General features: G+C 41.3%; 2 long non-coding RNA genes across 2 annotated transcripts; one reads left to right on the forward strand and one right to left on the reverse strand.

Moving 5' to 3' along the window:
* Positions 1 to 3,331: 3,331 nt before the first annotated feature.
* On the reverse strand, positions 3,332 to 18,339 carry LOC113032743 (uncharacterized). Its single transcript, XR_003273924.2, has 3 exons — positions 17,970 to 18,339; positions 17,334 to 17,410; positions 3,332 to 5,135 (listed from the first exon to the last, which is right to left on the reverse strand). It is a non-coding gene; the product is annotated as an uncharacterized LOC113032743 (long non-coding RNA).
* On the forward strand, positions 17,552 to 25,706 carry LOC113032742 (uncharacterized). The gene is made up of 3 exons (XR_003273922.2): positions 17,552 to 17,697; positions 17,993 to 18,057; positions 24,962 to 25,706. It is a non-coding gene; the product is annotated as an uncharacterized LOC113032742 (long non-coding RNA).
* Positions 25,707 to 26,084: the final 378 nt, after the last annotated feature.

Raw genomic sequence — 26,084 nt, forward strand, 5'->3', positions numbered from 1 at the left:
AATCTGTTTTGGTGCGTGCGACTCCCTGTCATCACTTCACAACTAAACCGTGGCACAAGATTGACCTTGTCCTTGAATTTGCTTTTGGTTTCTGCAGGCTTTGATCTCTGGTAGCTATCACTGCCAGTGCTCACTCTCACTTTATCCTAAAGCAAACCACAGCATCTGCTGCTGCAGTTTTTATAGTCTTTGCAATAATCACCACGCGTGCAGCACAGAATTCTGCATGCTCTGGATTGCTGCAAATCCAGAGCATCTAGAGTACCAGTCTAGAGCACCAGATTAATAGATGGGATTATCCTAAGTGCCCTGTTAAACACGAAATGAAAATTTGAATTTCTTTGTCTTTACAGTTATTTGATCTTAGGTGGAGAGGACGTGCAAACTTGAAAATGTGAATCATCTGAGTACAGAACAAATGTTTAACAGCAGCCTAACAGAGCAGAGAGTGACTGTCCTCAGCAGCTTGTCTAAGGATTGGAGAAGGGGGGGGGGGGGGGGGGGTGTCTCATCAAAGCCAGTGCACCCATGCATGAAAGTCAATCCACTGCTTGTGTGTGTTTTATTTATTCATTAGTGACACGCGGCTTGAAAAGGAAGAAGAAAAAAGACAAGAAAGTTCCATTCAAATAAGCATGGCATCCCTGGAGCAGGATTGTAAGAGAGAACAAGAAGGGGGAGAGATAAAGTGTGTGCGTGATTGTGTGTGTACGTCTGTGTACGTGTTTATGTGTGCGTAAAACAGGGTGCTAGAGAAAAGGGAGATGAGGGAAGAGTGGGATGACTTCTTTTAATTTGGGGAACCCCTCGGGGGAAATCGAGCCCGTGAACACGCAATTACGACAGTCATCAGTGAACCGCGCATGTGAGGAAGTGGGGCATTGAGCGTAAAAAGAAAATATCAGGATGGAGAAGGAGGAAATGATTTGAAGTATTATTATCTCAAGTCTCAGTCACCCTGCCCCCACTGATAATCAGTCAAATACAGATCCCAGTGTACAAAGCACACACGTCTCCCCGTGCTTTATTTTGGAAATGATGAATGTAACTAATACACAGGTAATCTATTACAATTAACTGACGGCAATGGTGGTGGGGGAGGGGCAAGGCCATCATCATTGGCCAATTATCATCTTATTATGGATGTTAAGTGGCCTCATATTAGGGTCAATGCCCCTCATTTCAAGGGAGAAAATAATTGTTAACCTCTGTAATAGTGATACACAGAAACTATTTAACACACCCCAGGGGTGCAGCCTCATCAGCACATCGACAGGAAGTTCAAATTACTTTTAAACAGAGGACTGCACTTTTCCTGTGTCTTTACATGACAAGGGCAGTCAAATATCTTATGTAGATACTGCAAGATATTATATTGTTGTGTTATAAAGAGCTTGGGAGAAGTTTACAAGTGAATTTAAAAAAAAAAAAAAAAAGAAAAGAAAAAAAAGGAAAATCAATAATCAACTAAAAAACTTTCAACAAAAAAACTTTCTTGTAAACTGTTTTTCACCTGTAATTCATTTTTACATCTCCTCCATATTTAAAGCAAAAACAAATGCAATATAAAATACATGTCTTTGAAGTATTAATATAAGCTCCATATAAAAAATGTATTGTTTACAACGAGTCAGACTAATTACTTTACTGCTGCATTTGACAAAATAGCTCAGCTGCATACATTTCACACAATCAACAGAGACACACGGTCAATATTAAAGAAGTCGGGAATTCACTGTTGCTGAACACATGACCGAGATACAATTACAACAATTTTAGGTAATCGCATTTTGGACTCATGGCAGGTAGAATAAACTTAAAGGGAAGTCTGAGATTTGGTCCCTTTCAAAACAGTGTATGCAATGGAAATGGAAAGTCCTCTGAGGGTATATGCTGCGCTGCAGTCTCCCTCAACAGTGCACAGGAAGAGACGAGAGACCCAGCTAAGTGTTTTCCAATAACTTTTTCTTTTGAGTCAGGTGAAACTAAATCCATTTAGTTTGTAGATAACAGTCAATCTTATATGAATGACTCTCCTAAGTCAACCTGGGGTATATGATTTTAGGAAATCACTATTTGCAAATAACTTTCAATTTCTTTCCAGCTTAAATCAAGTTTTTCAGGAAATTCTCTTTGTGGTATATTGCATCTGGCTGAGTGGCCTTTATTGTGCTGGCTCTCAGGTGGGCTTTTATATGGGAAGGCTGGACCCCGGGGTCCTGTGTCGCCTCTGGCAGATATTGAGACAGACACTGGAGTGACGATCTTTCCCAATAGCCTGACTGCCTCATTCAGCAAATTCTCTAAGTGAGTTACCTGTCTAGGAGGGTGGTTTAGATAGAATGAAACACTCACTTGTCACTTATATTAACCCTCTTATACCCCTTATCCCCCACCAGCACCTCCCACCAAACCCCAGAACCTCATACTATTGCTTCCACCCTTTTTTCCCCACCTTACAAAATCCCCATCTTTTTTTCTTTTCTCCCCTACATTAACCCGCAATTCTCCCCATCACACCCCCTGAAGCCAAAATCATCTTCATTTTGCATAATGCTCCATTTAAACTGATAGCAGTGACATAAGGAGGGTGAGATGGAGAAAATGGGGCATCATCAAGCTTTGTTCGCTCTCTCTCTCTAGCTGGCTGGCTGTGACCCCTGGTGGCAGTTATGATCCACAAGGTCAGTTGGTCTGTGGTCCCACGAACCACACAGAACTTCTTCCTCCAGTAAGCCAAACAGTCAGTCTACGACCCCTGCTTAGCACAAACACACACACAGTATATACTACACTCTGCTCATCCATCTACCAATCCTTACTCCATTCAGCCACCACCTTGTGCTAGTCAAGCGTGGTTCTGTGAAGCAGGAGGAGCAATGTAAGACACGAAATCTATTACAGTGTCAACATGACACTGCCTCATGGCATCCGTAAATGTGTTGCATGGAAGTGTTGCTTTTTTTATCAACTAGTTACGGGTTATTTCGACATAGTGTGGCCATCTAAGTGGAAAAAAATATTTAAAAATCTTGAGTTCTTTCGCAAAAGAAATAGCTGAAAAACCTATAAATGAAATAATACATCAATTTTTTTTTAGACAGACAAATTATTACAATTATTATTCTGTTTTTTTTTTAATTTACTGTCCACTGTAAGTGTTGGGTAAAATGAGTTACTGTGATCACATTACTATTTTTAGTAACACAATAATTGAACTACACTAGCTATACTAAATCCTAAATAACTAAATACTACATTCAGTAATCAAATTACAATTATATTTTTTTACTTATATTATAACAGTTCAAGAATTATTTACAAAACAGGCAGATAGAACAGAGAAAAAATATATCAATGCTTTTTTCTTTCTTTATCATTAAGCTTGTTGTTGTTTGTCTTTAAGCGGCGATATGGACATTACTTTTGTTTTTATTGCACAAAAATACAAGATCCTACGAACACAACATCAGCACTTTGCAAACTGCACAGACAGGATATATGCAGCATTGGTGGCTGCCGGTATTTTTGAAACTTATAGCAGCTTCGGCAAATTCAGCTCAAGTCATATGGGTAAAGATAAAAAAAATACATACATACATATATATATACGCAATGTTTCAAGGTACAAGGTCAGGGTTACACGAATTAGTAAAAAGCATTAGTTTCCATTGGATCATCTCCAAGCTTGAAAACAACATACTAGTTACTGGGTCTTTTTTGAGCCCTTTAAAGCATTATGTTTTCCAATACAACATTATACGACTGCACAATGACACAAACAGTTTAATATACTACATTAGATTTTCCAAATTAACAATGCTGACATCAGTTTAAATGAAAACAATGCAGATTAGAAAACAAAAACAAAAAACAAAAAAAAGGCTGACGTCAACACTCACTGCCGCCAGACCGTCAGCTCGTAAAAAATGAACAGAGAGCAGGTCATTCATAGGTTGTTAAGGGTTAAAAACTAGAAGGATTACACTTTTTTGAAAACAAGTAAACACTGTAGAAAAGATCAAGATGTCTTGTTGTGGAAATAGTTTGCTGCCGACTTATTTCCACTAGTTATGTTTCCTTAATGATGAACATTATGTAAGTTTGTCTTGATGAGCACATCTCCCGGATGTCACCAATAAATGTATAAAAACAAACAAGATTTTGGATGTACAAGCTTTTCCCCAGGCTTCAGCAATTTGTAAATATAGAAAGCACTCTGTTGATCCTAAATCAACTCATCGTAGCTGTCAACATTTATTCTGTTTATGCATCAGATATTACCAAGAAACAGAGTAAATATTCAGAAAGAGGTTCGGACAAAAAACAATGACAGAAGCAAGCACTGCCGACATCTCTATCCATCTTTCCCCGTGTGACGCGTTCTTAAATATTCCAATCGAGAAGTGGGCAGAGACATAACACAACCTCATGAATTCAAATGCTGGATGCCCGGAATGCCAATGGTTTCAGTCTTTCCTGCTGCTACCAATTTATATTTTCCATATGGGTCTTTAAACGGCAAATGGAAGTCAGTCTGTGCCCTTTTATCCCACCCGCCGCCCCCCTGGGGAGAACAACGGTCAAAAGTCAAGGAAATTCTGATTCCTCTGCAGAGCACACCAAGGGCACCTAAACACAAACCAAACAGCTCCCACCATGCCTGAGCGTTGGCAAACTTGTGCTCCCTCCCTCAGAGATCTACTAGTATTCTAAATGGTAATTATTACACACTCACACACATACACGCACAGCGCATGGTCTGCACAGATGAAATGCAAAAGACAAAGAGGAGAAAGGGAGGAGTTCAGGGAGAAACTGAAAAGAAAATGAGGTGTAGTGAAAAAAAAGGAGGTGAAATATAGCAAACTAGAAAAAAAAGAAAAAGTAAGAGGGAAAAAAAGTGGTGGGTATGTAAATGTAGAGTCAGAGAGTTCAGGAGGAGAGAGCGAGTATAATGTGCTGAGCTGACCTGGGGGCCGCGGGGCTGAGTGTCCAGGGGCCGGTGGGGGACGGTGGCCAGATCTCTGCGGTTATCATTATGTTGAGGGGGATCTCTTCTCCATCCTTCCCTCAATCCTCCCTCCTCTTCTATCTCAGACTCCATTTCTCTCCCAGGGCAAAGGTGAGTTGGGCTGGGGAGCAGAGGAAGGTGAAGGGTAACGCAGGGCGAGCTCGGGGTCGGTGGCTGTCGTTAGCAGTGCAGCTTGACCTGCTCACCCATAACTTGAAGTTTTACTCCCAAAGTTTTTTCCATCTTTTTTTTGTCATGCACGGTCTTGTTCTCTCACTGCTGCCAGACCAAGCTAAGATAAATGAAATGTCCTCCCCTGAATTTTAATAGGTCAAACGTGTCACTGCGGGAACTTGTTGGAAGTAGTTTGCCAAAAAAGTCTCGGACTCAAACGATAGAGATGATCACAGAATTCTTGCGCATGAAAATCATGTTTTGTTTTGTGGGTGGGGGGAGTGCATCCATGATAACAGTTTTTTATGAATGTTTTGTGTATAATACATTATAAGTACTTTAATAGGAAACAATACGCAGACGTTTCATGGTCTGTGTTAAAAGAAAGACTGAATGAATTTGAACCTGGCAACATACAAAGAAGTAAATCCACATGTACGACTTCAGCTGGGAAAAAAATGCTTCAGACACATTGTGACTATTCTCCCACAAATTTTGCATTCTCCTGATGTTACTGACAATCAAAAATAGGACAAACTTGTCCCTCATCACTGTTTGAGGGCAACTGATACAGAGACAGGAGGAAAAGCTTGGAGAAATTGGCAAAAGTAGTAAACAGCCTGATTGATAAATAGTACTTTTCTACAACATTCACCTATACAAGCACTTTTTCTACGCCTAACTGCTTTCTATCTAAAATTCACGCACATTCATATAAATGCATAGAAGACCAACTTGGGGTTCAGCATCCCAAAGCTTCTTAGGCATGCAGACTGGAGGCTTAGCCATACAGGGATTGAAACGCCAACCCTTTGATTACTGGATGACCTGTTCTACCTTTTTCTTCATAAGTTCTGAATTCGACTGATTAATAAGACCAGATGTTAAAATCCATGAGAGCATAGCACAATATAAAGGCTATGGTTACGTATCACAGTTTCTGCCTTTCATCTGCCTCCTCAGTGACATCCTCTCAAGGCTTAGTCAGCTATGCTCTCTGGAACGCTTGAGAAATCATATGCAGTCACCGTACTTCATGTAGCACTGACCCAAATGCACTGGCTAGGTCTAGAAAGACCACATGCAGGTCTTTCTTTTCTTTATCACCCATGTCTTCCAAGCATCTTGGAGAACTGTCTGTCCGTACCTTCGAATTGAGGTGTCAATTAAGTTGCTTTTTTAGCAGGAATACAAAAAGCTTTGAACCTCATTCCAACTATCGGTTGTTCTCTTCCTCCTTGGGTGTAAGGGCCAAATATGTGAGGGCTTCGTAAAAAAAAAAACTAAAACTCCAGCATCTGTATTTACTCAAGTAAAATGAGATGAAAGGTCTCATAATAGCTAATATAATAGGCACAAGGTTTTATACGTTCAGCATTCCCAATGCTTTTTACCTCCATGTGTCAAATACCTAGTGTCAAATACCAGAGTCCATCCCCCTGGTGACCCTGAATTGGATAAGTGGAAGAGAATGGACGGTTTGATGGTTTCACAAGGATACTTTAGACAGGCCTGTAGGGCTAGACCTGTCTTAATTTAGCACAAAATAAATATTGACAACTTACCCCCAGGCTAAGTAAAGCTTAAGACTGATGTTACCATGGTAACGATCACTGACACTTGCTTTGATTAGTTACACTCAACCAAAAAAAGAAAAACAAAAAAGAGGAGCATAGTTCACAATTTGTGTGCAAACCTTCTCATGGAAAGAGAAAAGTGTTTGTAGAGATCACAGAAACCCGTGGAAAATACACAGCAGTGAGCTTGTCACTCGTTTTTGTTTGCCCAACAAACTATCCTGCGCCTGACTAAAGACACCAAACAGGTGCCACGTTCAAGGATGACAATAGCAAGCAAACCTACCTGTTAGATACTGAGATAGCAGCGGTCAGGTGGCTGTGGTACTCTCAACTCTGCGGCTATAAATATTATTCTGTATTTATCTTGTCTTCATTCCCAGTCTTACTGTTTCTTTGCATTTCTTATGATTTGTAATAGCTGCAATAAATGCTGAGCAAGGCCACTGCTGCTGTCAGCCTGTGTATTAAGATACCTGGCATATTAAACATACATACAGACAGCTTGTTATTAACAATTTATAACAGCCTAACAACCACACTGTGGTTCTGTAAAACATGCCAGCAGTGGATTGGAGCAGTTGAAACGCTCATTTCATATTTAAGCTTTCTGGGCATGCTAGTTCAGTTTATATCCAGCCCCATAATTCCATTATAATATCTTATGAGTGTGTTCATAATGCATTATAGGCCATGACCTTTATACAAAGTCTTAGCCGTGGTTTTTTTTATGAATCTTGGCATCTGTTCAAGCACGCCATAAAAAAGAATATACAAACACAGTCCAGCTTTCTCTGTGCATATATAACATGGCATAGCATGCAACAAGACAGGGTCTGTGCAGAGGTGATTAGAAATTAAAACAGTCTAATTTCATCTCTTTTGTAGCGCTGAATGATTCCACAGTGTCTAGATGCTTTTTGTTTGTTTAGCTTTGTTTTGTTTTGTTTTTTTTAAAAGGGCAGATGAGCGAAAAAACAAGTTCAAGTAGTAGATGAGAAGGTATAAGGACCCTTACACCTTAGATCTATGAGATCAAACACACACATGCCTGTCTAAAACACATAGCACTTTCCACAGATTAGAAATCATCCCAGTTTACAAAAGCTTTGCTCCACAAAAGGTGTTCTTTTCACAGATACGCAGCCGTCGCCACAAAGAAGAGCCCCGGGCGTTTCATTGTCAAGCTCTTTCTTTTCTTTTCTTTGCCGCCAACAACACTAGCCTCTTTATCAGTGCAATTACAGCACAAACAGACTCATCATTGGCCCAACTGTCCTCTCCTATCACCTTTATTTCCACAAGCAACCTAATTAGTCCTAAAGAGAGAAAAGCCAATAAGCAGAGGAGAGCAGAGAGGCAGAGAGAGAGAAAAAGCTATCATGTCCATTTGTGTGGGTTCACAAACGCAGTTGTATGTGTTTGTGTGTGTATGTTGGTGTATTTTTCCACTCTGTTTTTCCATTTCTTTTTGTTGTTGTTGTTGTTGTTGTCCTCACTCTTTCTATCTCCTTTTTTTTTTCCACAGAAAGAAAGCCTTCAAAGGAGCGATTGTGCAGAGCGGCTGAAGTGGTCTGTTGGTAAGCGGACAGCAGAGCAACACAACAAACATGGCTAGCACTAATCAGGGCCCCGGCTAATGTAAACAATGTCATTTTTTGCCCTTAATGAGCCAATTTTCCGCAGATATGAGAGGGCTAACAATTGGGGCAGCGCCTTTGATGTGATTCATCTGAAGGTTTGTTTGTGATCGCTTGGCACTTTTTGTTGGAAGCCCTGCGCCCAGCTGCTTTCATCTACCCCTGAAAAGAGAGAGCCACGACTCACTTGGGTATAGAGAGAGGGGGGAATAAAAATAATAATTTTCTTTTCTTTTCCCCCCTTCTTTTAAAAGACAACCACCCTCCCCTTTTATTATAAACTAGTCCCAATCAGCTGACCTCCTTGTCTCCTTTCCCTTTAACCCCCCCCACACACACACACACAAACACAAAATTTGTGAACATGCATACAAGACTGAAGCAGAAGCAACCATGAGGGATCTGAAAAAAAAAAAGAAAAGGAAAAAAAAAAAAAGGGAACATGGTTCATGCCGGGTGTCTATAGTGATCAAATAGCGAACTCATTAAAAGGCACCCCGGTGTGCAAGCAGTGGACACTGACAGGGCCTTCATTAACATGGTGCTGACAAAAGGTGAGGCAGACCAAAGACGCAGCCGGCAGGCCAGGTGTGTGTGCCGCGGCGCTTTTCAAGATGGCACCATAGCCAGAGGCGGGCGGGCTGGCAAAGAGCACTCCATCAAATGGCATACTGACCAAGACCAAGCTGGTTCTGGTAAAGGAAAGAAGATATACAGATAAAGAGTTTCCGGTGTGTGCACGGAAAGTTTCGACGTTCACTGCATTCAAGTCAAACTTTTCCTGCATCCAAGCGATGATCCATTTCATCAAGTGAGTCTCTCCACAAAGTTCGCAGTCCGGTGCCGATTATCATAATAAAGTGAACTCTTCAAAGTTCAGTAAAAGGCCATAAGAACACACAAATAACAACAACAAAACAGGAAATAGGAGCGAGAGAGGGCTATTGATGTAATGAAGGTAGTCAAAGGTAGTATCCACGGGCAATACATCGCCTCATGTCCAGGCCTATTGCAATCAATCACTGGAGCTGAAGTGAAGTCAACTCCAGGCTAGTCAGTCAGCCAGGCCCCCCTTATAACCATGTATACACACATTATATACACACACACACACACCTCTGCCTGCCTCTCTGGCCATGAGTCAGGGGCCCTCTGGGGCCAACCACACACTCACACACATACACACACTCTGCACCTGCTGGGCCCTGCAGTTACCAGCTGTCAACTCCACGTGCTCTTTGCCGTCTGTTTAGTGTGTGTGTGTGTGTGTGTGTGTGTGTGTGTGTGTACAAAGAGTACAGGGTTGCTGCAAAGTTACAAGCATCAGTTGGGCCATGGACAGAGAAGAAGAAATGATGCGGGCCGTTCAAGGACATTTACTTGCTTTCAACAAATGTTTCAACAAAAACCAATTAAATGAGAGCACTTGGCTGCTTTTTCTATAACGAGGGATAGGAGGAAACATTTCTTAACCCACAAACACACATTAAAGCCAAAAACTGAGACAGTTATGTACTAAGAAAGCTCCCCAAAGAGCAGACACCTATCTCCTTCTTCACAGTCAGGTCAACCTGAACAGTAAAATGTCAACAACAAAAAATAATAAAGTTTTTATCAACCTCACAACTAATGATTTCTGAGTTCTTTCTAAGTTCTCTTCTGTCTCTCTAGTTGCACAAAAAAAGAAAACTAAAATCATTTTTTAAATATTATTTTCCAACTTAGTTCTTTGCAGTGCTGCAGAAGTCTTGGGAGAAAGCTGTATAAGCTGTTACAACATGACATAGCAAAAAAAAAAGAAAGTGCAAACTAACCAGTGATGGGTTCATTCTCAGTAGAAAAAGTGTTAACCAGTAAAACTGGGAAAAAAGACCCATTACAGCATTTACCTCTAGGGCATGACCTTAATCCTAAACTCCCTCCCCATCTCTGCAAGGGACAGAGAGATAGGAAGCTAGGTTACAGCAACAATGAAAAACGTGTCTGTTTTGGGGGGAGAGAAGAAAAAAAATCAATAATGTGTTGTGATGTGAAACTGATTCCCACTGGATCTCGCTGTGTTCTGTACAAGCCTATTCTCTGTGTGGCCCTGAGGTAAGTAGTGTACTTTGTTACAGTGTGTAGCAGTAAGCCTTGGAGACCTGTGCAGCGATTAAGCCGTACTGGAGCACATTAGCTCAGGCCATGTCATGGCAGGCTGAAATGGGTCTGGCATGGAAGGAAAAAGGATGAAGAGAAGGGTACACCAGAGGGAAGTAGATGAAAAAGGGTATCAAAAGGGAATGAAATGAATGAGGAAAAAAACAGGGCAGGGAGAGGAGAAAAATGTGACGGGGGCGGATAAGGAACAAAGATAAAAGAAAAAGGAGAGGAAAAAATGTGTTGGAGAAATGACATTTGTTTGACTTCATGTCATGAGGTTTGCACATCGTCATACAAGGTTTCATGCCTACACGGATGCATTTCCACCTCCAGAGAAAGAAAAGGCGCACAGCAAACCCGAGACACTTCGTGGTGTCACAGCTGACAGCAAAGAGAAAGAAAGTAGGGATGGCTAGCAGGAGTGATGGAAGGGTGGAGAAGGATGGCGCGAGGAAAAGAGAGACAGGACAGAAGCAGAGAGAGTGACAAATTCCCCGCTGATGACTATTTACAGGCTATTCCCTCTCACCACGGAAACCCGAGGCCTCAACCCCGCTTTCTCATTTTCTCCTCTTTATTTATCCATTTCCTCCCTTCTGTGGTAAATTTGTCACTTTTGCATAAGGCTGCTAGTGTCAGGGTGGAGGAGGGAATGGCAATATGAGCAACCCTAGGTGTGATGGAGAAAGTGGGGATGATAATAGAAGAGGAGCTGATGGCAGCATTTCTTCCCTCAATCTCTGACCATCTTCCTAAATTCCCAACCCCCCTCTCTTGTTCTGTCCCCTCTTTGCCCCTTTCACCCACCTCTCCCTCCATCGCTCCCTCTCCTACACCGACCCTCCTCTCTTTCACGCCTTCCTTTCTCTCTCCTCTGCCTCAGCCCACCACTCCACCTCCCTCGTCTCTCCAGGAGGCAGTTGTCAATCAAGTGCGTCTCCCACAATCCCTCTGGAGCTCATTGTGCCCGCGGTCGCTGGCGGAGGCAGGCGTTGCGAGGCGGCAGAGAGCCGCAGATGGAGGGAGTGCTGTCAATCATTGTCACTAATTATTAATTTCTGTCACTCAGGCCCCCATGGCAGCCACATAGCGGGGGCCTCTAGCTCTCTCCGTCTCTCCCTCCTTTCCTTCTCCAGCCTCCTCCTCGCTACTCATTCAGCTAGTTGGTCTGCATCCCTCTGTCCCTCCCATGCTCAGTCCCTCTCTACCTCCCTTGTCCCTCGTTAAAGTCTGTGCCTCTCCTTCACCTTTGCTTCTTTCATTTAGGTCACTTGATCTTTCCATTTCTCCTTCCTCCCTCTCTCACGCCGCACTACGGACTCTTCCCCTCTTGTCCCCCTCAACACTCCCAGGGTGAGTTGATTTGGTATGCCAGCCTGGCCACAAAAAGTTCAACCTTTCATTATGTGGTTCACGTGCACTCAGAACTGCCCCTTCTCCTCTCCCATCACCAGGTCAGTCCCCCTGACTCTCTGCTCTCTTTTAATTGTATTCTCCCCTCTCACCCCTCTCAGACACCCTCCCACTACTTCAACACACAATATCCAGCTCCTCCTCTAATTCATTAAAAATAAAATAAATTTTTTTTTTTAAAAGACCTGCTTAACACTTTCTTCTATTTTCTCTTCCCCCCCCCCCCCTTTTTTTAAAGCTCAGACTCGGCAGGTCTTTGTTCAGGTTCTGATTTGATTTGGTGAACTTGGTGTTTTCAATTTGCACACCGCCGCTTTCACCTGTGATGTCACAGTGATGGCGGCTAATGAGGGAGGCCTGACCCGCATGTAGCTGCGACTGAGGACGGGGCCAGTCCACTTCGCTAAGGGTTCTGATCTGCTCCTACCCTCACCTCATTACCAGAGGCGGTGGGCTGGGAGGCAAAGAAGAGAGAGAGAGAGGGAGGAAGTTGGTGATTAGGAGTTTGAGCACACACACCCACAGTCATTCACAAATATTCATGAAAACACTGCATACACACAAGGCCAGATTCTTTATATTCTCATTCCATATATGCACACACATATGCTGCACACACATAAACAACTGCCTTTACAAATAAATACACTAAGATGCATTCTTACTAAACACACACTTTTTAACCATACAGCCTTTGCACGCACATTCATCCTATAATATGCCCACACAAGCATTTTTTGGCCACAGACACTGATGCATAAACACGCATATAGTGTATCTGCCTAAGACATTAAACATCATGTACATCTGTGTTTCTACACCAAAATAAAAAGCAAAAACATGCATGATATCAACAACACACACATTTTGGCGTACTGAAGGTTTATGTCAATCACTACAAAGTTGTGCTGCGCATCCAAACTTTGTTCAATACCACACTTCTAGTGCAGACGCCCACATTTTAATGATACCAAATGCGCCGGGCTGTGTGTGGATGAAATCAATATTACATGAAGACATTTAGAATATTTCAATTTGATGGCACGTTGATAAATAAACTCAGCTTTTTGGGTTTGAATCCAAAAATGGGAGTGTGCATATGTGAGAACTTCTCTTAATGTAGGTTAGATCAGGCAGGAATACGGGTAATTTAATCAACTTAAAGCTACATGTGGGGAAATGAACACTCCACACAGAATATGGACCTCATCTCCTCCTGGATTACTATTCTCAACAGACCTGTGCTACTCTAATGAGGGGCAGAGGAAGAGGCCAGCTGGACACCACTGATCCTTCACCTCCCTTCCTATCTATACCTACTGAAACCATCCACCAACCCTGCTGCTCCTCTGCTCCCACAAGCCCCCGCGTGCCCTCCAGTCCTGCTCTGCATACAGCCATTAGCACCCCTCTACCCCTAACCTTCTGCTTCTCTGCACCCACCACTCCCTCCACCTGCCCCTCCACTCTCTCTCATTCTTTCTCTTTAGTGTCTGCCTCCATCCTTTCCTCCGTCTCCTCTCTCTGCTGTCACTCCGTTTTCCTGGGCACCTGTCACTTTTCCCTTTCACTTTTCCCCTGTATCCCAACCTCTGTTGTTTTTTTTTCCCTTTCTCTTCCTCCATCTTCTCTTTCTCATCTCCTCTTAGCTGTCACTGTCTTTCTCTCCTTATCTGATTGTCTCTTCACTCCTTCCATCTATACATCCTTCTTACTCTCTCTCTGTCACCACCTCCTCCCCAACCACCTCCCTCGTGTCTGTGTTTTTGTGTGTGTGCGTGTCAGCATTCAGCACCTCAGTGGAGACAGGGTTTATTGGGGTAATGCATTTATCACTGCTGCAAGCCAGGGCCTCACCTCCTCCTTTGAGCCAGTGAGTAATGAAAATAGGATCACTTCTGACAACACTCTGCAACACACACTCGGACTCACACAGATGCACTCTTACGCACACACACACACACACACACACACACACACACACACACACACACACACACACACACAAACACATATTCGTGAATGTTCCTCAAAAACGCTTGCATTTAAACATCAACATCGATGAAACGCAAACTTCCAAGGAACCGAGGAGATTCTTGTGCTCATAAACTCAGAAACGCTTGCCAGCTCTCCAAATCAGCTCTCCTGTCACAAAAAATGCCTTCTAGTATTTTTTTTAATAATAACTAGATGTAATTACTAATTCTTATGCTTTCTTTTAGACAAAAGTAGTTAGTTAACCCAATACTGTAAGCAATAATTATTAAATAACTGCTTATTTAATTACACAGAAATGAGAAAAATTGTTCTGTGATAAACCAAATTCACATTATCTTGACGTTAACATTGATTACATAAACAATTACACAAATTCCTGAGAGGCAAAATGAAAAGTAATCTATCAAAAAAAAGATCTATTGATGTAGCTGACCTAAAACTGATATTAGAAAAGTGCTAAACACATCAGCATTTAAGTGATATCAACATCTTTCAGCGAGGCTTGAAGCATCTAAAATCATATTCAAATTTTAGCTGGAAAAAAAGAGCAAAACAAGAGAATTTTGCTCAGTGCAGGTGGGAAAGATATTATCTTAGTAAATAACTACAGGCTACAACATTATTAGCCCCATATCACAAACTTTGCAGCGGCTGAGCAAAAGTGTAGAGATGCCGCTGCAGTTTTTAATACCGCACAGTTTGGACACTAACAACTTAAACTCTGCACATGATAAACTTGGAGAGCTGTTCAATAATTCCCTGATAGAATACTTAAAAGAGCAATTTAAATAATAAGTGAAATTTACTAAGTGTACCTAAATGTTGGCCATCTAAACAAAACCTTAGTGTCTACAGACATAACATTATGACAGCTTGGGTGTTTAGCAGGATTCGCAGACCTGTAGCCATATATGCTTTGACTGAAATTCACAAATATTCCAAGACCATCTCCAAATGAGTATCTATGGATGTGACAAGTCTGTTAGGGAATCTGGTGTCTAATACCTATAATATGCACTCATCCGAAAACTAGAAATATCCTGCAAAAATGGACTATACAAAAGCATCAATTATGTCTATTTTGACCTTGCAGGTAAGTTTGATGTATATCTCAGTAATCTGTGTCTACACATCATTGAAAATAAATTGTTAGGGTACCAAAATAACCAAAATCTAGGTGAATTTCAGCCCATGAAAATATATGCAACTGCCAAATTCTGTCAAACAATCACAACCACCAACAATGACAGTACTGAGCTAAGCCTCAAATTCAAATATTGTGTTGCAACTTAAAAAAAAAATACTCCACTGCATATAATTTCTACTACATTATGAACTTGGAAGACGACAAAACTTTCTTCCAAATTCATTTTGCTGCATTATAACACCACTGGACTCACTTGCCACAGTTCTGAACTAACATCTTTTATCATGTGGAATCGAAAGGCAACATGTCTGACTATTTCAGCCGTGGTTTCCTAGGGAGAAAGAAATCAGGTAAGGATCAAGTGTTAATGGCCAGGGGTGCCTGTCTAATCCCATTTGGTCTGGCAGTGTCGGGGAGGTGGGGGAGGTCTTCACCAGTTTAAAACGATACCATCACCACAGGTATTCGAGCCGGGCTCAGATTGGCCTTGACAGAACAAAACATCGCCGCAGCAAATGACTCAAGCACCTCCCATTACATCAAACTCGAGAGGACAAGGTCAGATCGGCAGCGACATAAAGTTTAAGCTTAGAAAACAAACTTCTCTTCAAACTGCACTTTCTTAAACGCAGCGTATCGTGGCGAGGGAGATTGCTGCTAATACACCAAGTAGTGCGTGGAGAGCCTAAGTCAAAGGACTGCTGACTAATGTGCCGAAATGGTCGGGAATACTCTGTGGTATTGCAGATGGCAGAGGTATTTGTTATTCATATGGCCCTCAAGGTGCATCCACAAGGTTTGCGTGAAAGTGTGAGTCTCGCACGTGCACGTGTGCATGTCTATGTGCGTACGCTTTTGTGCGTGCAAGTGTGTGTGTCTTGTGCAGAATCCGCAGTGCTGAGGATGCCATTAATGCTTGCTGCTGATCGCCCTCCCACATTTAAATAACAATAGTGCAGTCAGAGAAAGCATCGGTGTGAATCCAACCCACAAAACACCCAGGAGCTGCAGGCCCCACTCCTGCTGTGTGCGCGTGTGTATGTGTGTGTGCGTGAGTGCGCACTTTGTGTGTGTGAGTTTAGGTGCTCTTGCTTGTGCTCAACCCACCACATATATGCGAGTCTGAGAAAAGACAGTAAGACAGAAGAGGGGAGAGAGAAAGACAGGGAGGAAGAGAGGAAGGCAGGCTGCAGCAGAGTCTAAAATACACAGCCACTGTGTTGTGCAGATGGGTTATGTGATGAGAAACTGCAAGTCCACAGAGATTTCCTATTAGCATATACTGGTGACCCTGGATCCTTCAGTGGAAGAGCTGCTTGTCTTTTAAAATGAGTCTGGCTCAGATGGACTGAGTGCTGACTGAAGGTTTTCCATCTTATTTTTGCCTCAGAAATAATAAACAGTTCAGGTGTCCTCTCACTGCAAACTCCACTCAGCCACTATGCAAGGCACGCCAAGTGACAGCAGATACTAAATTAACCAAATTAAAGACATTTTGAACGCCACTGAACATGCCAACATTCAAGCAGTGATCTTGCATGATAGCGCAAAAAAATGGGATAGCACATTAAAAAAATCAAAGTAAGTCAATACTGTCCAATATTCCCCTGTATGCTGTTTTGTGTTAAGTTCCAACAGGTTTGTGGATCGAATTTCCAAATATGAAAGAATTGAGGAAATCCTTCAAGACTTTCTGCTACTGGGCAAATTATTATTTTAAACATGGGTACTGATCTAAAATTTCACAGCTGGCACAGCTCTACTAGAAGATATTATCAAATTCAAAACAAAATTTATTTTTGTTTTGCTTGTTTTCTGCTGTTTTAGTCCAGTTTGGTTTTTCAGTGAGTTCAGAAAAGATTGGGGGAAATTTTCTTTGGTAACTTCTGTCTCTTTTAGATTGCAGAAATTGTTTTGCATTTTACTGTGATAGGAAATTAAAAAATAGGAAATAAGACATCTTTTGGTCAACTAGACCAAAGCAGCTAGCCTGAATCAGCCATATTAGTTAGTAAGTTACTGTTAGATGTATCTCTTTGACAAAAAGATACAATTAATAGCATCCGAACTACCCAATCAGTGTTTTATTTAACTATCCTGTAGTTACTGTAATCATTGTTGGATTAATTATCAGTTTATTTCCTACAATTATATCAAAAAAACTAACAATTAACCCAACAAACAGTGTACTAACGGGAATTAGTTGAACGTCACTACAGAGTACTTACCAAAACGCACCATGTAGTCTATTTAAAGTTGAATTTAGCCTTGTTCGTCTTTCAATACTGGTGATGACAGCATCCACCTGTGAAATACACAGTAATCCCGTCAGTATTGCTGGTTGGAGCCAGAGTCCACTCTCCACCCTCAGAGCTAAACTTTACTCCGGTCTGTGGTTCTCATTTATTTACATCGTAGTCTGACTGTTGGTTTGCTAGCTTACACACACTGATATTAAACTAGCTTTTTTTTTTTTAAACTTTATTTATCACATTATAGACATACAGTCAAGTAAAACAGGAATCACATAAAAGATAACATTGTGGTAGTACAATGAGGAACAGAAAGAGTGACAAGGACAGTGAGACAAAAGTGAGTACAAAAAATAAAATAAATTAAGGGGAACATAAATAAACAAAAGTTTGCAAGAGCCAAAATCAAGTTAGCAGTTTCAATCGGTTACAGATGTTAACAGTCTTGAGAGCCTTAGTGTTTTTTGATGAGGAGATTGTCCTTATATATTGTGCAAGTTCCATTTTTAATACAAGAAGTTCAGGCTTTCTGCCGAGGACTTTTTAAACTAGCTTATTGTGCTAACATTTTAGTAAAGTTAGCTCAGGCAGCCGTCGAGCATGCGCACTCACCAGAGGTCAACTTCATTTTTCAGCTACCGGTAGCTTCGAATTCATCACGTCTGTTTTCCGGTTCAAGTGAGAAACAGGTGAAGAACAGGTAAGTCTTTAAACTCACTATTGCTACATAAGACCACCTGCATCCAGTATGCCGTTACTCCACTCTCTACACTCCTTTTTTCTATGTGCCCTTCATGTTTGTTGTTGTCCAGTTTCAATTGAATTTAATTCATATAGCCTCAAGGCACTTTATATTGTAAGGTAAAGACCCTACAATAATATAAAGAAAACAGAGAAAACCGCAGGAAGGAAAAACTCCATTTTAGCAGGAAGAAAACCCTGGCAGAACCAGGCTCAGGGACAGGCGGTCATCTGCCAGACCAGTTGGGGGTGACCTGTAGAAAAGAGACGGAAATGAATAATAACAAATAATTAAATGCAGAGTGGTTTGGCATTCAAATGTGACATTAATAATCGTATTCCAATATTGAGCGATACATTATGTGTAAGTTACCTTTTTTATTGCGCTATAGAGCATTTTATTTATTTATTTTTTAAGCAAAAAATTAAGTATTTTTACTTACCAGGCATTAGTCTGATGGGCCTGTATTTTTTTCATTATTTCTAATGCTTTAAGTGATGAAATTGATTATTTAATTATAATAATAATTACCTCTTGGAAACTTGAATTATGAATTATTTTTTGTTGTTACTTTTCATGTTTGAATTTCCTTCATCTTGCTTCTTTCAGTTATATAAATTTGTTCATCCTTTAAGCATATAGATCCTATTGACACCATGTGTGAAATATATATATAAAGCAATTCCCCTTCAGTAGGCATCTTACATAGCAATATTGTCATTTTTTTAAGATAAAATTCCCTAAAAGTAGTTTTCAACATGTTACAGTAAGCAAGAATATGTCGGTGTGACTATATATAACTTGTGAATACATTTTCAAGGTTTCGAAATGTGTAAATGTGTTGTTTAAACATTATTTCCAAACTTTAGATAACCAACAGTGCACCATAATCCTGCACACATACATCCCTCATATACTTTATATAAGGCTGACTCATTGTTTGTACTTTGTGTGGACCTGAGTGCACGTGATAAAGTGGAAAACCAGCATGCTGCAAACTCCAGTGTCTCACCTCTCTATTACGCTTCGTGAAAATGTTTGCTGTCACAGAACACCCCCTCACAAATACAAATGCACACACTGACATGTACTGCATGCACAATGTGTATTTTTAGCACATGTACACACCCTGACTGATCCCACTTCGATTTTTACAAGTAAAAGTTGCATGACTGTGGAATAAAAAAAGCAACAAAAAACAAAACAAAACAGCAATTGACATAAATAAAGCGCTGAGATTCTCAGATGTTCCTTTGAAGGCACTCAGCAAATAAATTAAGAATACTTATAAACTTCTCTCCCCATGCATCCTCTTTTCCCCCTCCACATCTTTTGATGTGCCACAAATTGATGCCTAACAGTCACAAGAGCACAGAACACATGACAAGAAGAGGAAAGAAGTAAAGAAAAGGGGAGGCGGAGAGAGAGGGGGGGAAGCAAAGCAAAAGTGGGATGCCGCGGGTGTACATAAGTTGAGAGGTTTGGGAGAAGAAAAAACAAAAAAAAAAGACAAGAGACAAAAAGAGTGAGAGGCTGAGTCTAATAAGAACCAAGAGACAGCGTGCCGATGTCTTGTGGTGCCATTTGAATACAGGGCAGCAGCAGCTGGAGTCTGTGTCGAACAGCTCTGCACTTCACACAGCATCACCATCAGGAGAGGATAGCACTGGTACTACTCTGCTGGAGTCTTATACTGCTTCACACACTCCCACAGACCAGCCTCTGTGTGTGTGTGTGTGTGTGAATGTGGGAATGACTGGAGCTCCATGGTTCTCATTACTCAGCCACTGTAATGTGCTCGCCTTTCTAGCTTACCATATTGGGGCTGGTGTTCCCACTGCTGGCTTACAGAAAAGGAAAGGACCAACCTCACCTCTGTTCTGAATGCATTAGCACACATCACATTTTCAATCTGGACCTCAGCGCAGGTTCCCCGCGAGTCTACTGAATAGTAAGAAAGTATATGCATGTAAGTGCGTGTGTGTGTGTGCAAGAGAGTTTAAAAATACCCATACTCCTGCTCTGTGCTGATAAGTTGTGTTATGAGAAACTGCCAGGGCAGACAGCGGGGTCATTAGCATGACTCCCAGATTGAGTGGTAGAGGGAAAGGAAACAGGGAAGGGAAGAAGGAAGGAGGGACGAAAGTCAGAAACTACTCCCAAGTTTCCAAAGTTTTCTGGGAGGGAAACAAGTGAGCACCCAGTCAAGAGTGTGCACAGTGTCCAAAGACAAACATAACCCTGCGACCCCTGCTCTCTCAGCCATCTACAGTCTGATCATCTGGCTGCTTTGATCATCTGCCACCTCCAAAGTCCATCTATTCATAAATGGAAGCACTATTTTTATTTTAGTATCCATGCCCATTGCCTTTCTTATAAGTCGCATAACTTTCTGCACCAAAGTTCCTTGAAACTCTGAAAAAGGCATTTTCAATGACTTTATGCTTCTTCTCCAATATAGTTTTTTTCCTTCACTGCATTTATTAGGTTTTTCTATTTGGACCCAAGTGCTGGTTTCATTCAACTTTCTTTTCTTATTAATATCCTGAAACTCTAACACAGTCCTATTTTGTGCCCCACCCTATCATTAATAACATATAGTAAAAGCAGCATTGTCACGGTGTAAAACTTCAAGAACAATTTGCAACTCTTTTGGGATGCACAGAAAACTCATGCACCCAAAGGGAAATCGTTTAATGTGTTGAATTCTTGCTGTTTAATTTGCAGGTCTTAGAAAAATGAATACAGATTAGAGCAGGAAGCCCTTTTTGCTCCACATTAATCATCGCAGGCTGTCTCCGATATAACTCATGACCTAACTTGTAGTTTTGGGATTGCTTGACTATATTAACAGTATATAAAGCAGTTAGACACGGTTGTGAGACGAAAACACTACTTGATGCTTCAGTAAAAATCAATAATGCGATATGTAATAATATGCCAGACAAAGGGGGAGTTTTCTGCATCATTACTCTTGATTTTTTTCTGTACTTCTCCCTAAGATCTGAATATACATTTTATTGGTTTATTTAAAGACCTTCTTTTTATGACTGCTGTTCAGTGGTCCCACATTCAACTACGTGAGTTTTATTGAGTTAGTTTAAGCTTTTAAAGTACTGTGTATGAGTTGTGTTTAGATTTGTTTTTGCCCCAGTCAATAACACACTTAAATATGACCTTAGGATCTTTGTTTTCTTATGTTCTGTTGCATTAAAAGCTCCCAACTCTCTTTACTCAAGCCCACTCCATCACTTTTAAACGCACTTCGGTGCGGGCATTCTCAGAGGCCTTTTTGACAGCTATAACAACGCTAGTCTTTTGCCTTGTGCCGTTCAGCGCCGAGCAGCCTTTGTAATGTCTTGGCAGTAGCCGCTTCGGTATTCTTCTTGCTCTTGTTATTCCATTTAGGGGCAACAAATCACGAAAAGCAAACCTGTGGTTGTATAAGTCATGCTGGGACCGTAAAGGGAAAACATAAAAAAAACAGACGGGCATTAATGGAACGGCTAATAAAGTCAGTTTGTGTGAGAGTGTTGTGAAGGATTTACTGCTGACACACTGGTTAATGCACGAGCAGGTTTTCCCTCAAATGTTATTTTTAGAAAGGGTCTAGGGTCTTTTGGAATCTTGTCACTTGTTAACCCCTTGTGTTCTCAAGAATTAATAAAGTCCTATAAAAATGATTTTTTTCCATTTGTTACCGGTGGATTGATATGAAAGGATGCATAAATCTCAGGATTTATGCATCCTTTTTAACTAAAACAGGTTACATCAAACAAACATCTTGAGATAAACTGTTACAAAACACAACCTGTGGCTGATACATTTTTTTGTTTAGTTTGAAGAGCAAAACAGTTATGATAAGGTCAGCAAATCTGACCTAAAACCTCATCATGTAAACTAGGGACTTTGTATTAATTATATGTCACAAAATGAATACACCACACCTCAAATGGCAAAACATTATGTCAAAGGTGTTGGCCAAAATGACAAAATAAAGTTATGTTAAGTAATTAGAAAGCACTTTAGGCACAAACATAACGCTGTGTCCTGGTCATAGCTTTCCTGCAGGTCTTCACCTGGACCCCCTTTTTCTGTTTTGAATTTTAAAATAATGCCTTCACGAGTCAAGGGTGGCTTGAATATATGAAAAATTTCTCAAGCAATAGATGGAAAAAAATATCAGATTTTTTCCAATATTCTCTTGAATCTGAGATATTCGGCCTCTGTTGATTTCACTGGTCAGCTTTTTGCCTTCAGAATCATTGCAGCCACACAAATTCCTTCTTACACAGGGATGAGATGCTACAAGTCTGTAAAAAGTATTCAGATATTGTATTTTAAAGTTACTGTTCTATTAAAGCAGACAGCTTCTACATAGCGAACGACAACAAAAAATATTACCACTCAATCTATCATGTGAGAGTGCATTCAAAGTATGTCACGGACCTGTTTCAAACACTTTTAAAATCACTGCTTACCCTCTCACACCAAACATGGTTACAACGGCAAGACAAAACCTCGTTGCAACGTCACAACTGTCTGGCTTCTCCTCTAACACTAATGAGCAAGTGAAAGAGTGGGAGAGTACCCTGATTAGTCTGGCAGCATCAGTGTCAGACACTCTGCGGGGTGCCCACATCTCAGTGTGTGTTTGTGTGTGTGTGTTTTTTTGTGTGTGTATTATGTTTATATTCCTGCATTTGTATGGCTGCCAGTCTCTCTGCTCTCCTTTCCGTGCCATCCCTCCCTGTCTCACTTTCTTTTCTCTCGTTCTCTAAGCTCCAAGAACTCTGATCCTTGCTTTCGCTCAGTCTGGCAAATGACTGCAGGGGCTGACAATCCACTGTCAGCATGCACCGCCACAGTCAATAACGCTGTCCCATGTCACTGCACTACACTGGCTAAAGCTCACATTTCTTATCCCTCCCAAAAACTGCTGCTTAACAGCCCTTCTCTGCCTTTGCCAATCCTGCTAAAAGCATCACCACAGCCAGCTAATATCCCCCACCCCTCGAAAACCCCACCCTGACACGTTTTTGGTTGTCCAAATGACCAGAACATCCTTGGTTGAAGTGAACGCTGCATAATTTAAGTCCAAGAGTAGCACCCAGAGAAATATGAAACCAAATGTGGTGCGCTTTCCACGATGCCCCTGAATTCTAAGCAAGTGATGGGTGACTGATCCAGCTGTCTTTCTGTAACAAGATGAGGTCATGTAGGCTATACTCAAATACACACGTGAATTGCATACGCGCATGCACGCATGCATGCAAGGGGTGCAGCGGAGCTCAGAGTGTTACCAAGAAATTGTAGTCTCCATGATAATCCACTTCTCCTCCATCGTGTTCTATTAACTTCACAGTGCACGCACGCGCACGCACACACACACGCCCCCTTCTCTCGGCCCACACGCTCGCTCACAAATGTCTGCAAGTGTCAGGACCCGTGTTGTCCAGCTCCATTGTATCTGCATGAGGCTGAGATAATGGCATCTGTCGCTGTTCCTTTTGTCAGCGCTGTCCCTGGCCCCGTGCTCACTGCTGGTCCCCATTAGCTGGCTGCTGGCCCGCTGGCCCCTTCGTTCCACGCTCTGCTAGCTGACCAGAAAATGCAGGAGACGCCTGTCCCTTCCTCTAACTTCCACTGTCGTTATCCTTTTCCCCTCTCCTCATACCGCTTCTCCCATTGCTGCACATTAAGGGTAGTAGAGCAGTTTGCTGTACTGGTTAGCTTCTCAAAAAAAAAGCAGTGAACACCTTATGACAGGTCTGTTTTGCTTTAATGATATGTTGCAACAGAAACCTCAAACTAGGTTTTCTGTTTGTGTGTCGGCTGTGGGAAAATCAGGTGATGTTTTTGGCATGGATGGGTTTTTATTGGATACCAAAATATCCCCATGAAAGTTGTATTTCCTTACTTAAGCTTTGTCCACCTGACTGATTTTTTTAACCTAGGTACCAGAGAGATAACAAATAAAGCCTCCAAAATGAAGGAGGATAGTTAATGAGTAAGCAAAGAAGCTGGACCAAGGTAGTGACTTACTGACTCAATTACTGTCCAAATAATGCCTTTATTACTTTTCTGTTATGATTGGCAATCTGTTATCCAATTACCCCAATTCATTTATTACAAAGACACACAAATCTCTTAAGTTAGCCATCTTTTTAAAAGAAGAAAGGTAGAAACAAAGAACTTTTGAACACCCTTTATCCTGTTACACGACTAGGCATCTGGTTTTTGTGATTTACAAGATGCCTTGTGCATATTTTGGAGCAGTTCATATTTGTATTACACGTTATTAGGAACTCCAGTTTTGACTATAAGCAAAGCCGAACTGCTATGATCGTGCTACTAACTGCCTTGCTTACAGTTTTTGATGTCAGATCATCTCAGCACCAGCTTGCCTTGTCTATGCTGGATAATTGTTCTCACTGGAGCTCCAGTGTAGCCTGTATTACATCTGTCACCTATCTGCGACGTCTTACTTAGCCACATCATTTTTCCCTCATCTCTCATAAGCATGGTTAATAAAATGTAAAGATGGGAGATAGCACACCGCTGACTGAGTTTTATTAAGAACGTAATAGCAATATCGTCGTCGTAATGATACTAAGAGATCTGAGATGATGGGCGGACCGGCGTGCGGAAGTGGGCATGACATCACAGGCAAAAGTATGTTCTGCTCGCTTTATTTCATTATTAGTTAAGCTTACTTATTAGGGACAGGGGAAGGAGGAGTGTTGCCTTTGATAAAGCAAGGCAATTTCAAGACCTGCTGCAGCGCTAAATTACAGTTGTACATCATACGGCTCGCTCTCTGCTGCTTCCTCAACTTCCCCACAGTCTCCTTTTTCTCCAGCTCTCTCTGACTGGAAGGTCTCCGCGTGTGATGTTGATCTCCATGTTGCCTGCACCACGGAGCAGAAAGACCGGCCAAAGAGCGAGAGACGGCAGCTGAAACAGCAGACAACAGCCCCATCTACAGATTCTTTTCAGTCACTGTGATACAGAGTGGACACGAGGTGACCCAGGTGTTCCAGTAAACAGTAGCTCATGGATATTATTTTACCAATATCTTGATTGCATGTAGTTTACTTCAGTCACTTTAAATTCAGCCTGGGTAAATGAAGAGAGGTTTTTGGGTTGTTTTTTTTTTCCAGCAAACTGACAATAAATACACCTGCTCGGGATGAAGTGCACACATCCAGGTTTTGCATTATTAGAAGCACGCTTTGTTTTTGCTGCTACAGTACAAGTGCAATAGCTGCTTTTTAAGCTGTCTGCAGGCATGAGACACGTTAACCACCAGACAATTTTTGTTCCCTCAAGTGCTTTTTCTGTATTCAGATTTTGTTGCCGCCTCAGTTTATTTGCTACTATTTTTGTCTCGGTGTACTTCGCGTCAGCATATACAGAATTAAATACCTTTTAATTTCTCGAGCTACGCTGGCATATAAAAGATGCTCATATTTAGATAAATTAGATACATTTTGACTGTTGAACTTACTTATGTGTGCATCTGTTCTTGTATTTCAGCTGTTGTGACACTTGAATTTCCCTGCATGGAATCAAAAATGTTTGATATTCATATTGGAATTAAAGGACAACTAAAAATGACTCTGTTTATTCTTTTAGAGTGTCTTCATTTAAGTATATCATGGGCTCTTCATCTCACCGCAAGGTCTTCCAGGAATAGCTATGACTTCAAATGACCTTCAAAACATCATAAGCATGACCTCTCTACTTCTTCAAATGTGAAGTGACATGCAGATCAACAAACCATCCGGCTGACAGGCCTAACCTATCTGCCATTAGTCCGTCAAGGTATCACACTTTGCTTTAATTCACCATCTTTCACAGTGTCACACTTTATATTCCTTGGCATGGGTAGGCTACATGTGGATGCATAATTTATCTCAAATTAGCGCCTATTTGAGTAAGAATCAAAGCAAGGCGGCTAAGGTTGGAGGAGAGCTTAAGGA

The sequence above is a fragment of the Astatotilapia calliptera genome, chromosome 11, assembly GCF_964374335.1.
Source record: "Astatotilapia calliptera chromosome 11, fAstCal68.1, whole genome shotgun sequence".
Classification (NCBI taxonomy): domain Eukaryota; kingdom Metazoa; phylum Chordata; class Actinopteri; order Cichliformes; family Cichlidae; genus Astatotilapia; species Astatotilapia calliptera.